The sequence below is a fragment of the Thunnus albacares genome, chromosome 12 (assembly GCF_914725855.1).
Source record: "Thunnus albacares chromosome 12, fThuAlb1.1, whole genome shotgun sequence".
NCBI classification, from domain to species: domain Eukaryota; kingdom Metazoa; phylum Chordata; class Actinopteri; order Scombriformes; family Scombridae; genus Thunnus; species Thunnus albacares.
Window position 1 is genome coordinate 22,512,954 of NC_058117.1, and position 12,873 is coordinate 22,525,826.

Sequence of the window (12,873 nt, forward strand, 5' to 3'; positions counted from 1 at the left end):
CTCCTCACTGCATTTGATGGCATGATCACAAGGTTTGATAGTTCGATACAAACTAAACATTCCTTGTTAGCATTCACACCTTTCACAGTGATGGTCTGTTGAATCATGTGGTTGTTGACTCAATAAGGATCTGTGGCGAGGAGTGTGATGTCCTTGAGCACTTTTTTAGTCGTCCTCTGCTGCATGCCCAGAGGTAGCTGTCAGTGTTGAGCCAAGAGCCCCTACACCACAGGTACATAGCGTTCGTACAAGTATGCAAGCACACAAACACTTATAGGAAACACTGATATGCAGTGTAGGAGTACTGACCACCCACAGCTCAATCTCTAACTGGCTGGGTGTTGAAGCGCTTGTACAGGTCAGATCAATGCAGGTCAGCCAGACAGGAAGCGTTTGAAAGGTCAGACAACCAGCCACACCAACTCCATGCCACAGGAAACACAGTATGGATCTCCTCAGATATTGATCCCTGGAGTGCACCGATGTCAAGCGCCTCCCCATGTATCAACTCGTATTCTTTTTTTACAGCATCAAGAGGCATTGAATCTGGATTTTATATTTCTGAAGTTACAAGAACTTCAAATCTTACAACATCACAGTTGTACTGTAGATGGAGGCGGCGCTCCTACTTCTGTTAATCCCCTACAGGACATGAATCCAATACCACCACCTGGAGCTCCACCTTCAGCTAAATGAACCACAACCCTGCCAACCCGCTATTTTTGCCAAAGGCTAAAATGAAGTTTCATCATTAGTGTGCTCTATTCAGTGAAGCACTCTGTCTTCTTCAATACATTCTTGTTCAGTTGGACTTTCTTTAGTGCTCGTACCCCTCTGTCTGAACCAGAGAATGCACAATTTTTATGTGGATCCACAAACATATATATGCGTGTCCCACAGTCTATGGGGAATGACTAGTAACCTACTGTAAATCTAGACTACCTCTTCAGAAGAAATTTAAATGGCAATGCTAAACCAAACACCACACCTGAGCTGCACCAAGGCAATCTTCATCAACCTACTTTTTTAAACCCTAATCTGACCTAATCTGACCTGACCCAAACAGTCCTGATGAAGCAGAAAGCTGATCTCTTTTAAAGAGTTAAATTTTTAAGGTGGGCATATTATACACATCCTTATTTAACTCCTTATTTAAGTCATACCGATCCGTTATGCAGCCCCTCAGTTCAGCCTCTGTCTGAAACAGGCTGTTTTAGCTACTCTCTTACTTTGACCATATTTAGCATAGATATCGGTTTTTAGCTTTCCAGCCCACAACTTTACTGTTTTGGTTCACTCTCACTGCTCCCATAGTGTCATTTTTGTCTACAGCAGGCAGCTGTTTTCAGGGAAAAAGCTCTAAAGAAACCGACTGTACATCAAATGGCAAACAGACACAGTTAGCGACTAGCTTGAGAACATAATGGATATATAACATACTGGCTCTTTAGTAGTAAAGAGCCAGATATAATTGATAGACACCTAAAACAGAGCTAAAGGAGGGTGAATATTGGACTTACATTCATCAGGTGGACAGAGACATGACTCTAAATGAATGATAATGTTGCTCAGTAACTACTGGATGTGTAAATAATCAAAAATTGATGATTTGTCAGTGTTGTGTTCACAACTTGTGGCCAAAAAATCAGTCAATGCAGTAAAAGATTTTTTTGTAAATAAAGGCATATTAAAGCTTTCCCATTAATAGTAATAACTTCAGGTAAATTTCTGTTTGAATCACACAACATTTAAACAAATGGCGATACAGTTGACTTGGTGCCATGGCTCCACTCTCGCAAATGGTCCCTATAGAAATACAACATAACAGCATGGGACAGACAACAACACGACAAACAACATGCAGGGAGCATTGCAAATAAAATCCCAGTGTGAATTGATTTAAGAGTAAAGTCTCCCCAGGGTGCACACAAACAGAGTAGAAAAACAGGTGGGAGCTTGAGTGGAGGAACTTCTTGTCAATAATTGTACACATAAACATACAGAGTGAGTAATTGCTTTTTAACAGACTGGCAAATCACTAAAGATATGAAAGGTATGATATGCTAGTTGTCAGCTTACACAACATAGTATGTCTTGTACCAGAATTTTTCCATTTGTTTCCAGTGATGTCAATTCAAATGAATTGAATTGCACATGTGCATAGGGTATTAATGTCTAAATTAACTAAAAGCATCAAAAAACATTTAAAAACAAGAAGAGAGCACTCAGTAGAGTGTGGATTTCCGCCGGGTGTGTACAGTCAAGATGGCGGCGAAGATAACAAAAACAGGGATTTATTCATCTCGTATTATGCCGAACTTTAGTGGATCATAACATATCGGGTATGGAATTAATCTACAGATTCTCCGGTTCAAGATGAGACCAAACTTTTCTTTGGATTGCAGTTTTTGAGCCATGACAAAGTCCAAAATGTGGCCTGCAACAGACTAAGTAAACCTTGTTTTTAGCCTAGCCAATTGCTGGAAATGCCTTTTGCTATGTTGTAACGCATATCGTAAAATGGCAAGGACTGACTAAAGACAAAAGTCTAAGCTTTACGATAAGGAATCTTATCAATATTTATTGTATTTGAATTTACAACACAACCCACTCCAAAATTTGGCACTAATTGATCTAATATGGCAACAAGGTATGATTGGTTGTCCCTAGCGGATACAAGATTCCAAAGTGAAGCAGTTGTTGATCACTTGTGGTCCCTGCCAGCCAGTTCAGAGGAGTGAGGAGTCAGATGTCAATGGAGGTATAAAACCAAGCAGTCAATGGTTTAAAGTGGTTTTTTCAAAAATTGTGAATCACTGCAACCACGAGAGATCCTTGAGCATATAGTCATAAATATGCACAAAAAAATATTAGGCTGATGGGTCTAGTAGTATGCAAGATTAGCTGTAGACAGATACACACACACGGACACACACACACACACATGACCAAACGCATGATACCCTCCAGGCTCACGCCTGGCGAAGATAAAAATGTTAATTATGGGGCATGTGCACTGTATAGTGACAGGGTGTTACAGTGACATTGAGGATTATCCTATTCCTGAATTGTGTTGCTAGGTAACAGCTTGGGTTCAAATTTATTTCCTGTCAGCTATTGATAAACACCATTGCTAGAAATAAACCCGGGCCAATTTAGAATGCTGAAAGGGAAATCGTCTGTGGAAACGAAATAGAAGCTGTACTTAACACACAGTGCAACTTTTTGTGGAGAGTCATTACATCATTAACATAATTACTCTCGTCCATTTGATGCAATTTTATGAGCATCACAGCATATCACTGTGTGTTAAAACAGATTCAATGCTGGATTTACACAATCACCAAAGACAGGCATGGCATCAGGAAACACTGGCAAAAAGAAGAGGAACAGATCTTAACACTTTAATATGGATGGGACTATGTTTACAAGAAAAAAAGGGCGGAGGGGGGCAAGCACACTGAAAAATTAACATTCTTGAGAAACGGTATTTTTAAAAATCACTTTTTCAGTTCCTGTGCCAATTCCTGACCTAATGAGGGAAGAAGTTGCTTTTAGAAAACATCAATTCAGTTTCGATCGTGTCAGGTGTTCTCTTTTGCAATCAAGGCACGTTTGAGAACAGTGGAAAACAGGTTGAGTTCAAGATACAGCTACAGACTGATGTCTCTAAAACAAGTCGACTGTGGTGATTGAAGTCATTGAACATTAACAGATATTGGTGGCAGGGAACACTTAGACGTTACATTTAAAGCAGGACTATCACAAGGCTCAGTTTATATGTCACACCTGATAATTGCATTTGTTTCCAGGTGAGTAACAATGGAAATTGTATTCTGATTGCTGTGATACTTTAACAAATGACATTGTTGTTTTTGTTTTTTTGATAATAAACCAAGTCTTTTTGGTTTTTAAAAACATTCTGGATGAAAATGTAGATATGCTTTGCTTTCTTTGGTCCTCAATAAACCCCATATACAGAAAATAAAAAATCAGTGTGGCGTTGAATATGTGAATAGTTGGAAGTGTGACATCATTGGGCAGCCAAAGTGTCACTACCAACTTAAAACCTACCTCATTTCATTTGAAAAGAAAAATACATCACATTTTACTTTATATAGTAAAATTATACAGTTTACTTATATAGTTTACTTTTGTATTAAACTGTTAATCCAAATTCATATTGATATAATTCACACTGTGCATCTGTGTTGATTTCAAATTTCTAATTTTCTACCTCTAACTCAAAATCTCTTTAATTGTATTCCCAAAGACAATATATACCCCAGTGAACTTTATATATATATAGTATAAAATTTGAGTAAAATGATGTACTGATCTTCAAAGCCTCATTTGCCAGTGAACATCTTTCTAAACAATAGTTTTGAAATAGTCTTCTTTCATTTTTGCCACTCAACAATTAAAAAAAAAACAATCTACTTAATGAATCATCTTGATGAAGCTGTGTACAGCATAAGGTCTCTATCTTGACACCTGAACCCAGAGGGAACAAATTACCCTCTTGTGGTTTAGTTATGGCTTTTCTTAACAAACTGTAAGGAAAGTAGCCACAGGCACACAGTACCTTGAGACAACATTATCAAATACCCTGTGGACTGAACACAATGTAAACTCCACTTCAAAGAGCTGGAATGAGATGTTATCTGAATAGAAGCTTAAAAATCAACTGTGCTCTTTGACTTTTATATCAGAGAAGGTACAAAACAATCAAAGTGGAAGTGTGCGAGAATACCTACTAAACTACTGATATTATCACCAGAAATGTGATCCTTTTGGTTTGCATTGGCAATATCCTCCTACAGAATTTGCCAACTGTTAAAGGTAGTTTTGTTAAAGAACAATGGGCCAAGAACACTTCCCTGTTGAACCCCACATTCCATTGATTATGGTTCAGTTAAAATACCATTATGTACTACATTTATGGCTACATCATTAAATCCCAGGGCTGTTGAACTAGTCAATAATTTGGCACAAACATATATATTTTCTGAGGATGTTCTCTGTGTCAGATGAGTGGGATTCCCTTAAGGCACAAGACATTCATTAATTATATAATAATGAGACAAATTGTGTGCCTATTCAGTAACTCTCAAGTGGTAAATGATCTTAGCCACTACCAGAATAAATGAATGATATGTGCATAAAATGGCCTTAGAAAAATGATCATTCCCATGGTTCAGGTTATCTGACTTTTTAGACAGTATGATGACGTTATCATCATACTGAGGAAGACAAACAGATGTTTGCAGTGGTTGTAAAGAGAGAGCTAAGATACCTTAGCCTTGCCTAATACAAGAGTCTCAGGTGTTTCAGGTGACTTTCATGCTGTAGCTAACATTTTATTTATTCCTACTCACTCTCATTTTATCTTTTTAGTATTAAATATCCATATTCATTTTTAACCTTGTCTTATTCGTTTAGGTTATCTTTATAATTTATCTTTACAATTTTGTTTATACACTGAAGAACAGTGCTCTTCCCTGTGAATCCTAAATTGAAAAAGTGAGCATCGCTCGCCTTTATTCCCACAAAATATTGTTCATCTACTGTATTCCAAATATTAATTTGGACTGTCTTTTCTGAGCCAGGTTGTCAACAGCCCTAAGATATAATGCTTTACAGTGGCAAAGCCTTGTCTACATCATGATTTTAATCACTGCAGGCAAAACCACTTTGTATAAACAATTATTAGATTAAAAGTGTCAGCAACAAAATTCTTCAGAGACTTTACTATGGACTAATGGAATTATAACAGTTGGAGACGGTTAGATCCTCAGAGTAAATTTTGCATATCTTTTGAAGCAAGGGTCGGGCACAGTGGGAATTAAATCACTAGCCGCCTTTAAAATGCCAGATATTTAATACAAGAGGAAACACTTCTTAAACAAATAGGAAACAAGCATTAAAAAGACACAACAGTAACAGCATTGCTCCACATCCTGCTGAGGTTTCTAAGACTTTGATAACATGTCCCCTTATTTCTTCACAACATCACTTTATAATTTTTTCAGCAGCAGGAAAAAAAAAAAAAACATGCATTCATAAGCAGCATAAATGTCACATACCATCAAGCTGGTACAGATGATCAAAGCTAAGCGCTGTCTGTCTACCAACCTGAATTACTGAACCCACAGGCAAAAATTATCATCTGAGATTTTTAGATATCTCATGGTGGGGGATAAAGTGGGAGAGGAAATCTAACCACATCTTCTGAATTACTCAACCTTGTGTGGAAACTGAAGGATTCCACAAATAATGACCTGAGATTCTATAGATAAACCAAGATAGTGACAGACAGATGAAAAGATGGAGAGAATTTTTTGTCCTTCACACAGTTGTTCCACACCAATCGTGTTAATGTTGAATGTCACTTGTTCTCAGGTTTGCCTTTCTGTATTTGGCTGCACTCCTCTGTAATCATTCCTTATCTGTGTGCACAGCAGCTAAGGGTTCGTCTCTCTGAATGAATTGGCACAATAAACCTGTCACAGCCCAGACTTGTTGACTCTGTATTGACTGGGGTTACAGGGATCCATCCTTTTTTATTAGCTTCAGTTTGGCTACAGATTTACAGCGTGATGTTCTACCCACACATGACAGAGACATTAAAACACAAAGTCACTCAATATGGTACAGTTGTTTGTTGTTCTGCTCAGTTGTTAGTTTCAGCTCTTAACAACATGCTTGGTGTGTTACTTTTCAAAGGGCCTATTGTGGAATTGTCATCTATTCATCTAACTGATGCTTTGATTTAATTGATGCTTTTGGTCAGTGTGATAATTTAAATATAATTAAATATAATCTAAGATAGTAATAAATCAACTACAATAAACCTACAATGTTTTTTAGATGGGATAAAATATATTTCACATATGGTAACATAAAAAAACAAAGTGACAACTGACGTAAGATCGTAACTGTATGAAAATTATTAGGGATTAAGGGGATGATACAATTATTCTTTATATTAATATTATAATATTATTAACACTTTCCCATGTTATTACTATTTTAAAAACACATTAATTAATATTTGAATGCTGGAGATGGCCTTGCTTTTTCCTTTTTTTCAAGTGGAAAAAAGTCGTGTTTTGGTTTTTTTCATCAATAAATTAAACTTCTCACTTACTTTACATTCAAAATGTGAATTTATTTCAAATTATGAACTGGCCCCCTGAAAATATCCTTTTCTCTTATTATTCATTGCATTTCTCTTACATCATAATTCAGTGACAGTGGTAGAACTGTCAAACAACACATTATTATAGTTATGATCTTTGCATAATTTGATTAATTGTTTATAATGTAACGGATTTACATGTAATTTAAGCTCATTAAACTGTTGTGCATATTTTTAGTGACTCTGGATGAGGGCATCAGCTAAATACCTATATTATAACAACTAGATATTAGATATTTTAAGATGGTACATGGGTTGTAAACACATTCAGATATTTTCTGTAAGTTAGTTAAAAATACACAAAATGATGATTTTCTGTTGATAACTCAAACTACTCACTCACTGTATTTGATGTCACCTCAAATTTAATATTTATTGTAAAGAAGTTATCAACTGGTTCTTTTTTAGAAATCCTCTCTGACATACTCTTGAGTTGTTTTCACTGCACATTTCTCTTGCATCATCATTTGGTGACAGCAGTAGGATTGTCACAGCACATCATTATGGTTCTGGACCACTATAGTACTATAGGTTGTTCATAATGGTGCATTTACGTGCATTTACAATATTAGGAGCCTGACCCCACACACCTGCCAATACATAATTTTCAATCCCACCGCTTACACATCTTTAAAATAAAGAGATAAGTCTTTGAAATTAAAGCATCCATGTAATGGAAACTGTAAATGTTAAAGCAAGAAACAAATTAATTATGAGACACACAACAAAGTAGACATGTAAATTAAGAGTGGCACACTCTAGGCCTTGTATATTCAAGCTAATGTATATTGTATGTTTTCCTATGTTGCTCTGAATGTAGGTGTCATCTGTGTGAAGGATTTCAAGGTTTAGTATTTTTGTGACATATAGCATATAAGCACATATTGCACATATTAGTCACATTGTTGGTCAACCCTCAGTTGACCCAATTTTTGGTTTAATGAAGTTGATGATGACCTTCGGCAGGTCCTAGGAGGGCGATTGGGGTGTTAGCTTCTACATTTGTCAGGACAGTTGCACTGAGATCTTTGATTGACAGCCGAGCATGTTGAGGCATAGATGAACAGGCCCCTCTTCCAGATTAACTTTCTACTGCCGAGCCTCAGAGATTGATCTGTGCCAAGGACTGGCAAGGCCTTGGTGCAGGTATTGTAAAAAGAGATTGGATCTATTCTTTCAAGGAAAGAGCTCCCTGGGTTGCGAGAGAGTGCATGATAAAAGAAATATGGCACTTTTATTAAATCACTTACAATCATTGTGTGGGATATGCTCAAACACACACACACACACACACACACACACACACACACAGTTGTGTTTCCATCACTTCAGAGGACATTACATTGACTTACAATCATTTCATGGAGACTTATCCTTACCTTAACCATAACCACTACTTGCCGAACCCTAACCCTTACCCTAACCTGAAAATAACCCCAAATTTACCTTAACTTTAAACCAAGTCTTCATCCTAAAACTAATTATTTACATTATGGGGGACTTGCTTTTTGTCTCCATAAGGGAGGTGAATCCCCACAACATGAGAAATACCTGCCCCCCCCCCCCCCTCACACACACACACACACACACACATACACACACAGGATCACATGTTATGGTGCATATTGTGAATTAATCAGGTGGAAAATACTGAGGTCCATTCAACCAAGAAGATTGATTTCTGTTTTATCTTTGTATAAGTTTAGAATTGCATGAAAACAGCATATAGCAGTTACTCTTGTGCACATACAGTAAGACTTTTTAAAAATGTGTCAAATTTTAAAAAAACAAATTCAGTCTCGCCTTTTTAGTTAAAAAAAAAAAATTCAGTATAGTTGTTTCTGAGTGAGAGTGATGAATGACAGTATTTGATTTTATCTTGTACACTAACTGGACAGTATGTATAATTAATTTGTATATGTGCGATTATCTTTAATCATTACACAGTCTTGCTGTTTGAGTTTTGTTGAGCAGGCTCCAGAGGAATAGTTTGACATTTAGGAAATTACATTAATTCACTTTCTTAGCGAGAGTTAGATAAGAAGATTGATACCACTCTTGTCTGTGCCGTCTGTGCGCTACAGAGCTAGCTAGAGTTGGCCTTTGGCAGGTCCTATGAGCGATTAGCTTATCTTAGCTTACCCTAAAGACTGGAAGCAGGAGGAAACATCTAGCTCTGAGTTAAGAAATCCACCTACCAACACCTCTAAAGCTTATGTTAACATATAGTATCTCATTTGTTTAGGAAATGTGTTACTCTCGGCAAGAAAGTGAACAAATGTTTTTCCCCTAATGTCAAACTACTCTTTTTACAGAGCCATTAGTGCAAGTTTTCTCTTAAAGCATACAATTTGTTACTGTAATGTTGTTTTTTTTCTTATCCTGAAAATAGCATTTTGTATTACCCATGGATGCAATATTATTTATATATTTTATAGGTAATCAGGCAGTCTCACTGATTAAGATCTCTTTTCCAAGAAAGACCTGAGAATGCGCTATTTATGAACCGCATTCACAGCCAAATTTGTGTGTATTTCCCTGCACAGCCAAGAATGGAAAATCAAACATCACAGTGGTATGGATAGTTTTCTTGATAGAATAGAGTGGCTGTAGGCTATAATGAACAATGCACAAGGAATATGTTACATGTGCGATTTCTGTCTAAGTCAACACCTCTGCTGTCTGGGTTTATGTTAAATTACCACTCTGTGCAATAAAATAGTTAATCAACAGTGCTGTGTTCTTTACAGACGATGAGCAGCCGGAACTGTATCTTAGACTGGACAGGCTATAAAAGACCGCCTTTTGTCTGTACTGTTGTGTAGAGCCTTTATAGGCCAATGCTCTGTTGGTCAAGCATGTTGGATCGGCAGTGTTTTGCTGTTATTGCCTTTGTGATGCAGAACGTTGCAAAGTAAATTGGTCACTCATTTTTTAGTTTGTCTATATTTGCACTTTTTCTTCTTCTAACTTTTTATAAGTCAATTTTTTTCTGAGAAAAGATGGCCCACCCACTTTTAGTATTGGCCCACCCAAAATACAATTTCTCCCTTCGCCACTGCATCAACCATGGATGATCTATTGGAAATATGACAAGATATTTGTTTGATTTGTGGTGGGAGATATGACCATAATGAATTCTTATGAGATAGTGTTCCAAAATGTAGTGGAACTATCACAGAGCAGACTGATAATAATTTGATTTAGCCTTCCTATTCATGCTGGTGCACATGTTTCTTTGTTGCCTAAAGGTTAACCAGTCCTCAGGAGTGCCACTGGATCTAGCCTTGGACCGGGCTTTGTCTCTGTTGTGGATAGCATTAAAGAGCTGTGCGGAGAACCAAGGACTGTATCTGTTTTAATTCTATGTTTTTATAAGGGGCATGTCTGCCAGCAATAACATTAAAAGATAGTGAAAATTTTTCCATTGCCATGCTAGGATCAGTGATAGAGAAGGTATTATCATTGTCAGAGATGGACAAATCCTTTAAAAAAAAACCTGGAGATTAAAATGCTTATAATTTCTTGTGGTGATAATTTGAGATTAAGATTTAGGGATTTTGGTGTCTCTGACACAGGTGATGGGACAGTGATCACTAACATCAAGGGCAAAAACTCCAGAAGCAGGGTATTTGTGTTTTCTGTTACTAAGCATGATATCAATTAATCTGGAGGTAAGAGGATTTTTGAAATTTGGTCTGGTGGGTTTGTCTATGAGCTGAAAAAGATTAGGTTCCAGGCACTGTTCTTTTAATTTGTCAGCGCTGTCAGTGCAATAGAAATAGACATTGATCTGCAATAAGATACAATAAGTTCTAGTGCAGACAATCAGCCTTATTGTGTTTCACTAACAGTAAGGATGGCATCACCGTCATTACACTCAGCCACTGCAGCAGGTTAGGTGTGATAAATATGCTGTCAGCCCACTCTGCATTAGGACGGATTGAAGCAGACTGTGGCTGTGTACATCAGCTATTTCTAAAAGCTGTCACTGAGCAACTATCAGCTGGGTTTTGTTTGACTGTAGTTGCCTATAAAACTGTTTGTTATCAACCTGTGATTTACTGAATGTGTGTACAGTACATACCTATTGTTTCAGTACTGTAAATATGCACATTTTTAGCTTGATGTTCTAGTGACTTTGTCATTATTTCTTCTCTAAAGTTAAATCAATTAGACATTCATGAGAGATTCATATGTATTCCCCAGGGCAAATGATTCAATTATGTCCTGTAAATGAGGCGTGACTGACCTTTAAAAGGCAACTATTCATAGTTCAATTTCTCACAATTGTCTCCATGGTTCAGCTAATCTATTTTGCATTTCCTGATGTGTCAGATAGAGTTTACAATAACAGAACATATCAGATAGTGTAAGGTGACAACACAGTCTGCAAGGATGACCTAATAACTGCCTTATAATCTTAAAAACATCATTATTGTTGATGTGGCAGTCATATTGCAAGTTCTAAGCTGTTGGGCAACTGTGATGAAAGGTTTCAAAATGTATAATTCAGTTTGACTATCTCACTAGAATTTAATAGATATAGTTCATGTTTGTGCTGTGTTTGACAGGCAGATAATCATTCCACCAATAATAATTTTGGCTGCTTGATAGTATCTGGTAGAAGTTAGTGTGGTATTTACCAAACTTTAGCAAACTCATGTTAAAATTAGCAAACTCATGCTGTGGAGCCAAACATTTTTCTAACCCATAAAACTGTATTTTAAATTCTAGTGGCAATCCCAAAGTTTCCAGAGAGGCCCAATATGTCAGCCTGAATTATGGGAAAATGTGTATTAAATGAAGAGTTGGAACAAGCTGATACATAATACAGTATGATGCTGTCAGACATTGTGGACTAAGATGATTTGTTCCCATCTTAAAGTATCTGGATGTCAAGGGGCTAAGTAGCTGCCCTAAAATGAATGATTCCTTTGATATAAAAGATGTGTGATGTAACTACAGTCCCTACAGTCCTTTTTTAAACAATCAATTTTCCCATTTTGATGATGGTGCTTCCCAAGAATTCTGACTGAATCATCCACACTGACATAAATGCTTGTTATAAATTTATACAGGCTTCTTCAAATGACATTGTTTAGTAAACTAAGACATGAGTTAATGCAAAGTTATCAATATTCAGATGAATTATTGTAGATCACCATTAAATAACCAAGACAACTTTGTAGATCTCCAGCAAAGATGAATTATTCTTCTTATTTAAAAATCAGTCTCACAAAATGTGTAAACAACACTGCACACAGAAGTTTGGAGCTTAGAAAAGTCTTCACAGCTGTTCTTTCTTTATTTTCCTGATCTCTAGGTGGGGAAAAAACAAACACTTCCTTACATGTCATGACATTTTTCATGACATGTGAATTTCAATCAATAGGCCAAGCATAGCACTTGTCAATCCATCTTTTACAATCATCTTTTCCTCTCCTACACCTGGAGTTAGTACCGCCACCTTTAGAGGCAACAACAAAGTTATTCACATCCCCCCCAGGGAGTAACAGCGTGGAGCTGAGGTGCTGTGAGGAAGCTAATGAATGTATTTGTCATATCTCTAATGGCTCACTATATCACCACAGCACCTCGGCTTCAGATTAATGGTAATCAGGACTGCAAAAACGCAAATGCATTCTGTCTCAGGATTTTTAGTTTCTGTG